The 16,214-nt window shown below is 32.0% G+C and overlaps 1 protein-coding gene across 3 annotated transcripts in view; it reads right to left on the bottom strand.

Moving 5' to 3' along the window:
- Window positions 1–16,214, bottom strand: part of LOC107452876 (puratrophin-1) — a 388,240-nt gene that overhangs the window by 132,162 nt on the left and 239,864 nt on the right. The window contains exon 1 of one of the 3 annotated variants that reach the window (XM_087161969.1): window positions 4,270–4,413. The exons of 1 other annotated variant lie outside the window; for it this stretch is intronic. The gene's annotated coding sequence lies outside the window, so the exon portion shown is untranslated. Of the gene's footprint in view, window positions 1–4,269; window positions 4,414–16,214 lie in introns of those variants that run through there. One more of the 3 variants, XM_087161972.1, reaches the window with a different exon arrangement.

Genomic DNA, 16,214 nt, shown 5'->3' with positions numbered 1-16,214 from the left:
TTAATTAACAACCGAAGAACAAAATAATTTAGGAAATTTTGGACCTCATCTGAAATTTATTGATTTAAAAATATTAAAAAAAAAAAAACAAAAAAAAACATGGAAAAAGAGATTGATCACATTGATTTAGTCACCTTAAAGTTTTAATTTTTGACTCGTCGAAGAAATGCAACCCCAAACGCCACAGCTTCGTTTACTGTCCGATAGATGGAGAGTCTTTAAAACCTGTACAATTACCTTCTTCGCAGCCATTTGCAAATAATTAAGGATGAATAGAATTTTTTTTTTGTTGAAATTTTCGAATTTACTCTTCTATTTCAATAGTTTCATCAGGGCCGGATTTAAGCTTGGTGGGGCCCTAGCTACTGAAAATGATGGGGCCCTTATAAGTTCAATTCTATTTCTATACAACTTAAGTAAACTGTCACTATTTTTTATTGTTGAGTATATTATTAAAAAATTTGATAATATTACTTTATTGTTAAACATATTAATTGTGATGAGACTATTATGTAGAACCTTTCTTTTATTGCACATATTTTTTCAATTAGGGGAAAAAGTTACAAAAGAAACACATTTTAAGCACAGAGTAAAAATTTGTTAAATATATATTGGCCCAGCACGCCAGAGTTTTTTTTTTAGATTCATTTTGAATATATTTAATTTGCAATTTTTAATGATTTTTTCGCGAATTTTTTTCTTAATTGTTTTTACGTTACAAAATCTATAAGACTTAGAAACATGAAATTTTGAATGTGCGTAGAAAGTATGCAAAGAGTTAGAAAGAAAACAAGAAAATACAATTTGATTATTAGTTTTATTTTTTTTATAACCGCCGTTGAACAACCGACTCAATTTTGAGTTTACGCCCTATCAACCAGGCTTTTTATTAGTTTATTTTATAACAGTCATTGCACAGCCGACCCAATTTCGACTGCTAATATTCAACTCCGTAGCCTTGTCATTTTGAACCCAATCCAGAAGACAAGGGAACTGCTAGATTAGTACCCAGAGGTACTTATTTGTTATGAGAACTTGGAGGACTTTGTGACCCCGACAGATTTAACATGCACCAGTCACCATTTTATACATGGGTATTCTTCTGCCGGCTGGATTCAAACTCCCATTCTCACGAACACGAGTTCAACGCCCTGTCAACCAGGCTATCCCGGCCAAATTTATTAGTTTATTTTATAACAGTCATTGCACAACCGACCCAATTTCGAGTTCACGACTACTAATATTCAACTCCGTAGCCTTGTCATTTTTAACCCAATGCAGCAGTCCCTGGAGCAGGTGAGGGCCGTTATATTAATACTGTTTGTCAAAATAAAAAGAACATTTCGTAAGCTGATATTATTTAACTGATGTTTATATTGAAAATATTTCTTCATTATTTTATTTTTAATTATTTTAAGTACATTTGTTAAATTTTAGTGCAAGAAAAAAAATTGTCATTATTTATGTAAATTTTTGGCTTACATTTTTAAGGATTTATTAAAGGGTCTATTAAATATCAGAGAGAATAAATGTCATACGGGTTCAAAGTATCAGCTCTGCTCTTGATGGTGCATAGTGGCTAGGATGTGAAAGAGCAACTGTCCCGGACATCCAGACAAAACGAGCATTTAACATATCAATGGAACACACTAAAGCTTTTTATATCAATTAGCAATTAGTTTTAGGTAATTACAATTGTAGAGTAATTATCTTATTATAGAATGAAATGTTTTAAAAGGCACCCACAACATTTAATCAACAAAAAAACAGAACCAATATTGAAATCTTACGAATTTATTATTTTTAATTGCTGATAAAGTTTGTGACAGAAATGATCGAATGATGGGGCAAAAAAAAACTACCTTTTATATTAAAAAATTGTTTTTTTATAAATAATTTATTAATACTCAAATTGCTTGAAAGAGTATATGTTCCCTACTAATGACAACGAAGTTTTTTTGTTTTATTCAGTCATTTATTTATATTTATTATGTCCGACAATGTAAAAAAGGAAAAAAATGCCTTTTGGGCTTCTGAGGGCCCCAGCTCCAAATAAAACTTTAAAAAAAGAGGGGGGGGGAGTAGGATCTGGGGGCCCTTGTCATCTCGGGGTCCCAAGCTACAGCTTATTTAGCTTATACGTAAATCCGGCCCTGAGTTTCATCAACTTGAAATTTCGTCTTCTGTGGTAATTTATGTTAATTATATATACATATAGAGAGAGAGAGTTAAAAATATAAAGAAAACATTGAAAACAATAAATATTAATGAAAAGAGAAGCAGAAAAATAAAATATTTTTTAAAAATATTCAAAAATATTAAACTTATTGATTTTCGTAATTTTTATCTTTTTATCCTTTTTCTCTTTATTGAGCTCAATCTTTATGTATATATATATATATATATATATATATATATATATATATATATATATATATATATATATATATATATATATATATATATATATATATATATATATATATATATATATACTCTTGTGCACCCTCAAAAATTTCGTTCACGCTACGCCTATGTATGTAATGTAAGCCAAAGTGATTAAAATATTCGAAGCACGTTTATCGTGTACTCACGAAAACGTTCGAATCTTCCACCTGTTCTACGCCAATTATTCATGATAGGAAATGTTGTTTTGTTCATACTTTAATGTGAAAGAAAAACGGGTATCAGATATTTTTTCTTCAAAACATTCAATCCAATAATTGGAAGTTCAAGACGAATTTCAGAAGAACGTGATTTTATAAATAATTATCAGAAACTGAACATTCGTTATATTTCCTATTTCACTTTCAAATTTCAACTCACTTTTCAACTTCATTTGAGAGCATGACAATAATATTCATTAGATGTATTCAAATTTTGATTTAAAAAAAAGGTGTGAAACAAACCCGGGTTCGAATTTCGAGTTAATTTTATACGAATTCTGATCCCGGCTAGCTCCGACCACAGTGCTGGCGTAAAATATCAGTGTTGGCGTAAAATCGTCTGTGGTAGGGGACTCATGGGTTAGAATCCCCTTGTTGTCGTGTTAACTGTGGGAGGGTTTAGTGGTTTTCCTCCTCATGCACCTCAAATTCTGGTTCTTTCCTTCAAGATAGTCCTTCACTAACAATAGTTGGCCCCAATGCTTGATTCAGGAGTTCCCTTGTCTTCTGTGTTGTGTTCAAAATACAATGATACGGATTTGAACATTAAATTCTAGAAGGCTGTTCAGCAACGGTTATAAAATGAAATAAAACCTTTGATATATGGGTGATTCTTTGGAAAAATGACAGTCCAAAACAAAAAATTTCTTCAAATTGAAAGTCTTCAAAAAATCTAAAATATTTTTTTGTATATTTATTTAGTTACATTTATTAATATCTTACAGACAGCAGTGTAGTTTGCTCAAGAAAAAAAAAAAAAAAAAAAATAGAAATTCACCACATTTTGAATGCCAGGAAAATGACTATTAGCTTAGAAGTTAAGAAAATAGTCATTTTAAGCTAATAGTAAATAACTCAACTTAAGCCTTCGTGTTAGATGGACCTGTTCAAATAAATTATTTTATCCACTGTAGAAATAATTAAAAATGTTTTTGTTGCTGATATGTACAGAATAAAATTGTGTATAATAATCAATCATTCATTAAAAAAAATAACCTTGATTACATTCAAGCATATTACATATTAAAAATCACTAATTTATTAGTACATTTCGGAAGACATTTTCACTCCCCGGGCGATACTGAAAACAGCGTTCATAAACCCAAATTTGGAAAAGTTATTTTAAAAAACCCTTACAATTCTCTCTGTCATAATGCTGCATGAAATTGATTTTTATATTTGAAATCACACTATTACGACCAGAAAATTATAAATCAACCCTGAATGTTGATTTAAGAAACACACGATGAAAATAAATAACGATTTCAAGGTTAAAAAAAAAAGAAAGCGGTCGGTTTAATGAGTATCACCTCATGTATTCTATTAAAAGTAGTATTTTAAATCAATGTAAGCTTTTACGACATAGAAATATATAAACGTGAACATTTGATTTTTTCGTGCTTTAGCAGTTTTATAGAATTTTCAAAATCAATTGTTGCTACTGTTTCATTTTTGATGGAAATAATAGTTAAATATCGCTGTTTTGTGACTTTGTAGATCTTAAAGAGGTTTTCATAGATTTTATTTTGTTGAAAGAACGTACAATACCTGTAGTGGAATTGTTAACATAATACTTAAATTTTTAAAGAGTTAGAAAAAATACCTTTCATCTTGTTGCAGTCGAGCACTTAAGAGTAGAACACTTCATCTTGAACAGAACATCGAGACTGATACGACACGCCTGAGAGAATCGGTAAAATCGGTAGTCTTCGTTTCTTAGAAAAAATGTAAATAAACGAACTATAACAAAGCATTAGTTGTAGTTGTAGTTAATTTACGTCGCTCTAGAGCTGCACAATGGGCTATTGGTGACGGTCTGGGTTGGTTGTAGTTCATTTACGTCGCATTAGAGCTGCACAATGGGCTATTGGCGACGGTCTGGGAAACATCCCTGAGGATGATCCGAAGACATGCCATCACAATTTTGATCCTCTACAGAGGGGATGACAACCCCGCTTCGCTAGCCCGACGACCTGCACGCAAAGTCGAGCACTTCACGGTAGAACAGTTTAACGAGGACCCATACCGCACATCCTCGGTCCCTACGCAGACTGATCCAAGTGGTCACCCACCATCACACTGACCGCAGCCAGTGATGCTTGATTTCGGTGATTCGCTGGGAACCGTGCCTTAACGTCCAGTCCACTGCGGGACAGCAAATTACTGAAAAAGAGCAAATAGTAGGATGCGTCATTTTTGAGACTATTCATTTTGCTCAAAAATGAGTGAATGATGAATAAATTTTGAGCGTATCACTATTCTCAATAATTGCGTTCTTGAATTCGGCCCTATTTGTTTGGTAAGTATTTTGATCAAAATGATTTTTTTTTCAAATGATGATTTTGATAGGATCAAAAATGAGAAATAAAATTTAACTACTGTATTGCTCGTAACAGAGGTGGCTCATAAGTTATTTGTCAAATTTAAGAACAGATAATACACATTAGAACATTGCAGAGACAACAGGTTGACGGTGGGATATGAACCCGCTATCTCAACTCTACAGAGCCCGCTCGGTCATGGACACCTTCGAAGAGCATCAAACATTTCAAGGTACACATTAGATAAAAATACCATCAGAGGTAGATAGGTACTTTATTTACGTCACACTAGAGCTGCACAATGGCCATTGGCGATGGTCTGTACCCTTGGTACTGCTCGGAGATCAGCCTCGGGACTTTTGATTCCACAGATTTTACGAGCACTTATATTACACATTTACACGATGCGTCTTACGGGAGTTCAGGATCGAACGCCGACGCTACTGGACCTTTTTAATTTTGTTTTCTAAAATTTTGAATTGGTTGGTTCATTTACGTCGCACTAGAGCTGTACAATGGGCTAGTGGCGACGGTCTGGGAGACATCCCTGAGGATGATCCGAAGACATGCCATCACAATTTTGATCCTCTACAGAGGGGATGGCATTCCCGCTTCGGTAGCCCGACGACCTGCACGCAAAGTCGAGCACTTCACGGTAGAACAGTTTAACGAGGACCCATACCGCACATCCTCGGTCCCTACGTAGACTGATCCAAGTGGTCACCCACCCGTACACTGACCGCAGCCAGTGATGCTTGACTTCGGTGATCTACTGGGAAACGTGTCTTAACGATAAGTCCACTACGGGACTTTTGAATTGTACGGCAAAGTAACATTCAAAACGTACAACATTTAAGTAACATCGATCGAATTCAGAGGTGAAAAATTGAACAAGAAATCTTTTTTAAAATCTTATTCGCAAAAGTTATTCTACCAATTTTTGTCATTGAAAATTATATATAGTGTAGCAAACTTCTATCCGTATTGTCATACTCGTTGTTCAATGAAATTATCCACGAAGGGTTCTATCTGGGAACAAGCGGCTATCTGTGTCTAAACTAACAGAATTGCCATTGGATAAAAACTGTGATTTAGTTCAATTGGGGAAGTCGAAGAGACACTTAAAAAAAGATTAATTTAAAAAATCGTATTTTTATGTACATCAAAAACAAATCGAAACCTCTTCAACCTAGTTCAGTCTCGTATTGTTCTAAATCATTTTCAGTTTTTGAGTTTGTCGTATGTCTTAATGTCATTCTTGCTTTTGTTAGATTCGTTAAATTTTAAGTCCTTCCAGATTCATTGTCTGTAATGTTTTCTAGTTTGCACTCTTCCCTCGTAGTTTTACATTTTAGGTTAGAATATAATATTTGTAATTTCTCCATTTTTTGCTTGCTTTATGATAATATTGTTTTGCAAGCCATATTTTCTCCAGTCTTTCTTCGAATTCTTAAATGTGACGACGAAGGGTTTTTACTATTTCATAGGTTTTTCAGTTTTTAAATTTCCACAAGATTCTAATCTTTCTACCACACTGTAAAAAACGGGTACTAACTCTCCGAACTTGATGTTGAGCAACTCAAAATAGTGTGAAAGAAATCAAGCGTAGAAAACAAATCTAGCATTCTAACGAAATTTAACCGCTTAACTTATCACTTTGTTTGAAGAAAAAAAATTGCGAAAAATTAACACATATTCGTATTTCATTCATAAATAAAAGGAACTAAAGCGAAACATAATGCGCAAGTTTTAAGTTGAATTTTTAAATTTTTTTATGTGTAAAAACTTAATTTATCCTCAGTTTACTATCCCGAGTTATTTCGGTCAAATGAAAAAAAGTTTATTAGTCTTTGTATGGTAGTTCTTAGAACATGGAACAACCCAAAGTGATAATTTCTAAACACTAGTGAAGTGATACGCCATTTTTGTTCTTTTGTTTTTATGCAAATTCAGTCACCATCGTATATACGATCGCACAAACTGTACAGTCCAAATACAGCAGATGTTTTTGTTTTGTTTTTCAGCCGAGTAACAACGTGATAAACAGACACATTCTGGTATGCCCGAGTTTTCTCGGGATAATAAATATTGCAATACGTATATATCCGAGTTAACTCGGGATAATCAGGGAAGCGGTTAAACGGCGCGAATCTAAAAGGTTTAGGATCTGTTAAGCATAATTCGAAATAATCTTCATATTTTCTTTTCACAACGCATTTGTTAGATTTGCAAGCTAATTTTATTTAAATGACTATTTACATGAATTTTCACTTTATTAAGACTGTCTCGTTAAGTAACTTTATTGAATTCTATGTGAACTTACTGTAAATATTTGCTCTACTGAGTACTAAATATGTAGTAGTTTATAGAACACTATTGGTGTTCCATAATGTCTGCAACTGATTTTGGTTCATTGTTAAGCTGTAGCCACCATTTTTGGTGTGACACACTAAACATTTTCACCTTGCAATTAAAAGCGGCAGTTAATTTTACACATCACCCACAGGAAGCGAATTTAAAGCAATGACGTGTGTGTAAAATTAGGCAAGGTAAATGGTCCCATAAATTTATATTAAAACCAAGGTACTAAATTTTTAATAAAATATAATTTTTTTTGCTAATGGCGGGCACTTGGAACTATTATCCATCGGCCACAGAAAGTGCCAGAACTGCTAACTCTCTTTTCGTTACCCAGTGGGCACCTGTGGCGAAGCCACGGCAGTGGAGCAGCGTCGCCCACGTCGCACTACCACAACCCGTTTATAGGGCGGGTCACATTCACACACAAAGGAGAAAGGACATAGAACACAGATAGAGAGAAAGAAACATCCATGCCTTGCCCGGGATGATTCGAACCCAGAACCTTTCTGATGCAAGGACAGTTCCCCTAAAATTAATACATTTCAGCAAAGGTAACTCCTAGAAGCTAGCTAAACTGCCAACAAATATAATGCATAAGATACAATGCGATAATAATTAGCAGGGTCACACTACTGGCCCTGCTAATTATTTGCTCTATTTCTCCGCAAATCAACGCTTCAAATCGCAGCTTTCGTATGTACATTTGGACCTCTACTTAACGAAGTCGCTAAATCCCGATAATAAGTTCGTTATGTGGAAAACTCGTTGAAACCTTTTAAAATACTTGAACAACACAAAACGGGTTCATAAACATTAGGCATAATTAAAGTAGCAATTTATCTTGTAAACTAGTATCTACTATTTATTTTTATAAATCTTAACCATAAAATAAATTTGCATGAAAAGCAAGAAGAGAGCAAAACATTATCCAGTGTTTCTCTGTTATGCTACATACATTTTCAACTAGCAAAAGAGCTAAATTTATGTATAAAATTATAGCTGCATTTATTACAAAAGTAATTTTGAGCATACATTACCACGTGCGTTATTTAGTTTAATTACTACTGCCCTTCATTTGGACTGAGTTTTTCGTTTGAAATGCAAACAAAAAGGGAGAACTTTTAGAGAAAGCAGAAAACAGTACATAAAGCAATGACTTCTAAAATTAATTAAAGGTAATTTCCCCCATAAAATGCATTAACAAGTTTAAAATGCTCTAAAATATTTTGGGAAATAGGGAAAGCCGATCTCAATGAAAAGTTCGTTAAATAGAAAATTTACTTTGCTATTTGAAAGTTATTTTACGAAGAAATTTCCAAAATGTTCTTGGTTCCTCGAAGATAAAAGCAAAATAGAGAAATTCGCAAACTGGAAGTTCATAAAATAGAAGTTCGACTGTGTGTAGATATATATAAACTGTTTGACTCTTTGTATTTCAGTTAATTGATTCTATCAATATATTATATCTTGGAATTTTAAATATCGAAATATAAATAAATATCTGATGTTAATTTCTATACATAGATTATTTATAAAATCTGAGATGTTAAAAAAATTCTGCAATTTAGTATTTACACCTATGGAGGAAGTAAAATCCCCTTTTTAATATTGCACTGTCTATTTCTTTAATTTATTATTTGGCACTAAACTTCATATTTCTGTCAGATTTGGGTTTTCCCAATTCTTTTTTTTTCAAATATTTTTTAACAAAATTAAAATCGAAAAAAAAAAATACATGATTTGGCCTTTCTCTATATAACATAAAATCATAATGGTCTAACACCGTTTTCCATTGTTGTCGACGCATTTTTATTGGCCAGAAAATCATGTGGTTGGATCCAGATTTCCCTCATTCATTTCCATATTGTTTTGGTTGTCATCAGCATTAAATTAACAATAGTCGTAAAGGTACTGTTTTCCTTTAAATATTTTTGTATCCCTAATTTAAACTTATTTTCCAGTACTGCTATTATTAAAACTGAACTCAGTGGCGCGACAGCCCATAGAGGGCCAAAGCCTACTGTACCCATCTCAGTTTTTTGACCTTGGGCTCTGGGGTGCAGGAGCAGATGTTCCGGTCAGGTGGTCATCCGAACGCGGAATCCCCAGTGTTTAGTTCCTAAGCATGCTTGGTACTCATTTATCGACCCACTGAAGGTGGTGAAAGGCTGAGCCAACCTTGCCCGGTCCGAGGATCGAACCCAGGACCTGTGGCACGAGACCGCGAAGCGCTACCACTCAGCCACCGGACACTGCTATTATTAGCGAGAATATCAAATTATGGTTGTGAACTCATCAAGTTCGTTTGAACAATATAAGGTTATAAGAATATAAATGTTATTTTAAAAAAATCACTTCCGTTCACTAAGAAATCTAAATGCATATAATACTAATAGATAGTAATATTTGGACGTGGGAAGTAGAGACACAAGAGTAAGAAAACCGAATTCCTTTCAGTACATATAAGTTAGGTGAATAATTTTAACTGTAGAAAAACTGTTTTATGCCAAGAAAAGACAATTATTGCGAAGCAACAATCGGGGTTGCTGAGCGGCAGCGAACTTAGCTTATAGTGCTTATATAGAGTTAACTATTGAAGTTATTCCTTTGAACAATTAAGATTTGAATTGATAAGATTTGAATCAAAATTCAATCCCCCTAGTTTAAGTATATTTTTACAATCGAAATAATTAAATTTATTTTGTAAATGTCAAACAGTCTAACCATGTCTATCAGTCTAACAATTCTAAATGTAAATGTCTACTATCATGAAGTAATAAATTTTGCTTCAAAATCAAAAATCATATCCTTAATTTTGAACCCTCTATATTCTTTGGCTTGACGACCTACGCGTGGAGTCGAGCACTTTACCGCAGAGAATTTTAACGAGAACCCATACTCCGCATCCTCGGACCCTGCGCAGACTGATCGAAGAGGTCACCTACCTGCACACTGATCACAGCCAGTAATGCTTGACTTAGGTGATCTGCTGGGAATCGTGTCTAAGCGATCCATCAGAGATAGAAAATTCCTTTCCGGTTAAGGACACTGCAAATGAGAAAAATGGTTTCGGTGACAAAAATTGACAGACGGATGCGCTCTCAAGCACCCGCCCTCTTATAAAAAAAAGGTAACACTTGCTAGTTCTTCATCTAAACATACTACAACTTCAAAGATATATAAGACCTCCCAGAATACAACAAAACAGAATCGATGAATCGGTTAGTGGCGCTTCAAGCCAAACGCCGAGATAACCCCAATATCCAGCATCCAGCTCTTCACCTAAAGCAAATGAGTTACGATTTCTGCTTCAGTGTATTAAAGATTTGAATGTCTACTACAACAGAATTTTGTGTACAACTGTGTTTATTTACAGTGTTCTTCAGCCAGTTTATTCAGCCATTACAGTGGGCGTTTCACGCGAACTTTCATTTCATCTTGTGTTCTTGTGTTAACGAGTGTCTACGTGTTAATGAGTTACGTAAGTGACCAGTGTTTTGTGTTCCGTGAACTACATATTTAAACACCAATACCAAAAATAATACTTCCACAACTATTCTGAAATCACTTTGCTACCACGGCCCAGGGTAAGTTTACTTTCATTCTTACATAGTTAGCAATGCTTTTGTATGTTTTGTCCTTGTATGTTATTAGTATGTTTTGTATGTTCTAAGCATCTACACGCTATTTAAAAATTTTATGTATTATCCGCTAGGTCAACCTAAGAAATGTATAGGCAGTTTTAATATAGCCCAAATTAAGTATTCATAATCATTCCAAACATTATAATTTACTTTTTGGACCGACGAGAGTACAATGTAATGAAAAATATGTTAAAAAGTTTTATTTAAATGTAAGTTTTAAATTTTTATTTCAGAAATATACATAAGAATTTCACCTTACTGTTACATTTTTATCAGAGTAATTAGTCCGAAATTGTAGTACAATTTTTCAATTTGCTGAATTAGTTAATACTCTTGACAAACTTAAGTTTATATCTTATCATTTGACATTTTACAATGTTTGAATGACTTTTGAAACTTAGTTCCAAAAAGTTCCAAGAGTCAATAAGCTAAACTTTTTTTTGTCTTCTTTCGAAAAAACCTTCCCCATTTTGCCTGTATTGCAAAGGTGGACTAAATATACCGAAAAACAAAAATTGTTATTTTGTTTTTCGGTATATTTAGTCCACCGTCGCGTTATTTTGTAATATTATACTTCGGAAATATAATAATTTATAATAATTTGTTTTTCATTTTTACTACAAAGTTATGAAAATTATGTTTTCATTGCATGTTTAATTATTTAAACGAACTATTTTTTTAAATTTTTGCTCGCCATATTTCAGCTGCTATTTTGTTTTTTTGGGTATTTTTAGTGTATTTTAAAATTTCAACTATGAATTCAATGTACCTGCACATAAAAACCCCTAAATTTCGAAACAAATTTTATCGAAATACTAATTTTGGCCACGAAACCTGGGATGCTCGTCTCATGGTTTGATTTTTTCCCCCGCAAACGATAGGCCGATGAATTCAAAAATCATAACTCTTATAAAACTTATTCAACCAAAAGATAGTTTCAAGCAAATTTTTAATTTTGTTTTCTAAAATTTTGAATTATAAGGCAAAGTAACATTCAAAACTTAGAACATTTAAGTAATATCAATCCAATAGTTATTCAGAAGCGAAAAATTGAACAAGAAATCTTTTTTAAAATCTTATTCACAAAAGTTATTCTACCAATTTTTGTCATTGAAAATGACATAAAGTGTAACAAACTTCTATCCGTATTGTCATACTCGTTGTTCAGTGAAATTATCCACGAAGGGCTCTATCTGGGAACAAGCGGCTATCTGTGTCTAACAGAATTGCTAATGGATTGAAACTGTGATTTAGTTTAATTGGGGAAATACAAAAGACAGTTAAAAAAAAAGATTAATTTATGAAACCGTATTTTTATGTACATCAAAAACAAATTGAAGTCTCAATTAAAGTCAGTCTCGTTCATTCAGTCAGTCTAACCCAGGGGTTTCTAACTGGCGGCGGGGCCGCATCCGGCCCGCGAAACTTTTTTTTGTGGCCCACGAACTGAAATGTATTAGTTGTCATTTTTTTGCGGACAATTTTCGTAAAAAATCTATATGGTTTTACAATACTTTTCTCGTTAATGGAAACCTAATTTCTTCATTTCCGTGAAATTTAACATACCAACAGTGCAAAAAATTTATATCTCTGGTTTTGCATCCAAGAAAATATTTATTCAAATACAAAAATAATCGTGTATGTTGCTCTTTTTTATTTCATTTTTTTTTGTATTTTGTGAATATAATTCAGTGTGTGTGTATCATAAATTCTCTCGAAGAAATTCTCCGATTTAACTTTTTGAAACCACTTGTTTTGGACGAAAATATTTGCACACATTTGTAAATTTTAAATGTAAATATCTATTCTCTGGTGGTTGCAGCAGACAAACCTCAATTTTCTCATTGAACATTTTGTGTGGTACTATATAAGTTTCAATACCAACCTTTTTAAAGTTTTATATCTTAACAATTGGATATCTGTTGCACATTGTTTAATACATAGGTGCACATTAAAGTTATTGTAGCCCGAATGTTTATTTATTTCATATTTTTGAAAATATTATTAGTAACAATTAAGTATTTTTAAAAATCTACTTCTTATTTTAATTTGTAATTCAATACTTTTGTTTTGTACAACTTGGTAAAAATCTGACAGTAATATTTAATGTTCCTTCAAACATAAGAGTCCTACTTAAAATTTTGATGAAGTTGCGACCCGCCATTTGATTTGTGTTCTTAACTGTGGCCCCCGGCCTCATGTAAGTTGGAAAACCCTGGTTTAAACATTCTTCATTTCAAAATTTTGATTTTTAGCGTATGTCTTAATTTCATTCTTGCTTTTGTCAGACTCTCAAAATTTTAAGCCCTTCCAGATTCATAGTCTGGATTGTTTTCTAGTTTGCACTCTACCCTCCTCAGTATTGTATTTTAGGTTACAATACAATATTTTTAATTTCTCCGCTACTTGTTAAATTGCAAATATTTATCATCCTGAGAAAACGCGGGCTCAGCGGAATGTGTGAGTTCATTTTGTTTTATCACGTTTTCATTCGGTCGGAAGCAAAAATATAATCTGTTGTGAGTTTGCAAAGTTTTATTTGGGAGTTTTGCAGTTGAACTGAACGCGTGTTCTGTGTGATTGCATATACGATGGTTGCTGAATTTACACAGCAATAAGAGTTTAAAAAAAATGGCGTATTCCTTCACTGAAGTTCGTAAAGTATAATTTTGTGTTGTCCCTTCATTTAAGAACTATCATGCAAATACAAATAATTAACTTCTTTCATTAGTAAACTGATTTTAAATTCAATGTTTCTTACACATGAAAAAATGGAAATTTCAACTTAAAACTGGTACATTATGTTTTGTCTTAGTTCCTTCCATTTATTGATAAAATAAAAAAATTTTTTTTTTGCATTTTTTTTCCTTCAAAATAATTGATAAGGGAAATGGTTAAGGATATTCCGAAATAATATTTTTTTTGTACAACGCATTTGTTTGGTTTTCAAACTAATTATATATAAATAATGGCCATTTATATGGATTCTAAATTGAATGATTTTCACTTTAATCAGACTGTCACGCTAAGTAACTTTATTGAATCTTACTGTAAATATTTGCTCTACTGAGTACCAAAATAGGCGGAAGCTAATTTGCACTAAGTAGTTTATAGAACACTCTTTGTGTTTCACATAGTCTAGAACTGCCCTTGGTAATATGTTAATGGTATTTTTTATTTTTATTTTATTCCCTCGAGATTATTGCCGTGCGAATGAAAAGCAGCGAGAGTATTTGCTTGACAACTATTTTCTATTTCTAATGCTTTGACAGCTAGAGTCTGAAAGCCTCATATCAATTGAAAAACTAATTAAATGAAATTTAATTCTGTAGAGAATCTTTAGAAATAAATGTAGCCTAAAGTACAAAAATTCTAAATGTAAATTTTGATCTTTTGATAGCTTACGTTGATTTTTTCTTCTGCATGGCAGAATAAGTGATACACACTCCAATAATTTTGTTCTAAATTCATACACGTCAAAAACTTTAATTATTACAAACGTGGCTGTCAGTCTTAACATCTAGTATTTCTCTAAAAGAGGTTTGTTTGAAACTTTATACTTATAATAATTTAACACTAATAATACTTATTTCATTGAACTTTGGTTCCTCTATCGTAAAACTTCCATATTTTTAAAGGCGTCGATCATGGTGTATAAAAATTCGATACTTTTAATGTAATTTCAACTTTTAAAGCTTTTCAAAGAATTTAGGCTCTTTATTAGATTGGGAAATTTTTAGAACTTATTCGGATTTTTCTTGCACTTATTGCAAAACTTCCCTTTGTAGGTTTCGCTTACTAAACACCAGCTAATAAGAAATTATTTTTAATGAAAAAGTGAACTTAAATTAATAAAATTAAACAGAGCTTTTAAATGAATCCTTTGATTTAGTTCCCGATTCTGTTTGTGATAGAACTTGAATCTGTCTGTTAGCTTAGTTACTGTTGCAACATGCACAACATTTTAATTTTCTATTAAAGTTTCGGTTAGATTATTTGGTACTAAGGCGTAATGCTAGTCCCAAATGTCTCACTTTTATCATTATTTCAACAGCTATTTTTAAAATTTTAAGTAACTTACTAAAAAGCAATTAATTGTCTGTTTATTAATTGCAAAACTTAAAAAATGTTTCGTAGTATAACATAACTATAATATACTATATATTTATAAGATTACTTTATAATAAAGGAACATAACTTTAACGAAGTGATTAAGTGCTAAGCATTTCAAAACTCTACTAAGGATTATACATATATTGAAACAGAATAACAAAGAATTTACAGGTAACATACATTTTTTTTAAAAAAAAATAGTCTTAACAGCTTATAAAATCTGAATCTTAAGAAACCAAACAAAGTGATTTTTCTGGCCAATAAGAATGGGCAGACAATGAGACAGTTTTTAGAAAATTGTGTTATAAAGAGGGACTTATACGAAACCGAAAATAAGTTAGTTTTCGTGAATTTTATGATTAGAATTTTTCAGAGTATAAATAATTTGAAAATTTTTCTAAGTCAAAGCAATTTAGAAGCTACTCAAAGTACAGACAGTTTTAAAAATTTTCCAACTACGAACTTCTGCGATACTTTACATACCCGTTTTTAAAAACTTCAGAATTTTCCTAATTCTATGCATTTTCAGAATTTTCCGAAAACAAACCCATTCTGAACTTTTCAAACTACAAATTATTTGAAGATTTTACAAATCCGAAACAGTCTCAAATTTTTCCCACGACTAACTTCTGCGAATTTATATACACCCGTTTTTTTTCTACTAAAATACTTTTCTATGTTCAAACAACTTCAGAATTTTTCAAATTACATATAAATGTAAAATTTGCCAAAGTTGAAATTTTCAAAATATAAACTTCTGCCACTCCTTAAATATATTTTTGCGAACTTTAAAAATTTGCATGTTTACAAAACTTCAAAATATTTCTAAGTATAAAAATTTCTAAAAAATTTTAAAGTAAAAAACAATTTAAAAATAATTCAAACTTCAAACAACTTCGGAAATTTTCTACCGAAACACATCCGAATTTTTCAACGTATTAAAATTTTTCAAATTCCAATCAAGTTAAAAATTTATGACTACCAGGCTACCGTATTAAGCAACTAAAAAAATATTCTATGTTCGCACAACTTCAGGGTATTTTTAAGTACAAAAAATGTGCAAATTTTTTTACCTGAAAGCAATTCGAAAGTTTTTCAAATTAAAAAGA

This window comes from Parasteatoda tepidariorum, chromosome 4, assembly GCF_982258835.1.
Source record: "Parasteatoda tepidariorum strain Cologne lab strain chromosome 4, Ptep-v5.0, whole genome shotgun sequence".
NCBI classification, from domain to species: domain Eukaryota; kingdom Metazoa; phylum Arthropoda; class Arachnida; order Araneae; family Theridiidae; genus Parasteatoda; species Parasteatoda tepidariorum.
This window is presented reverse-complemented; position numbering and strand designations above follow the sequence as displayed.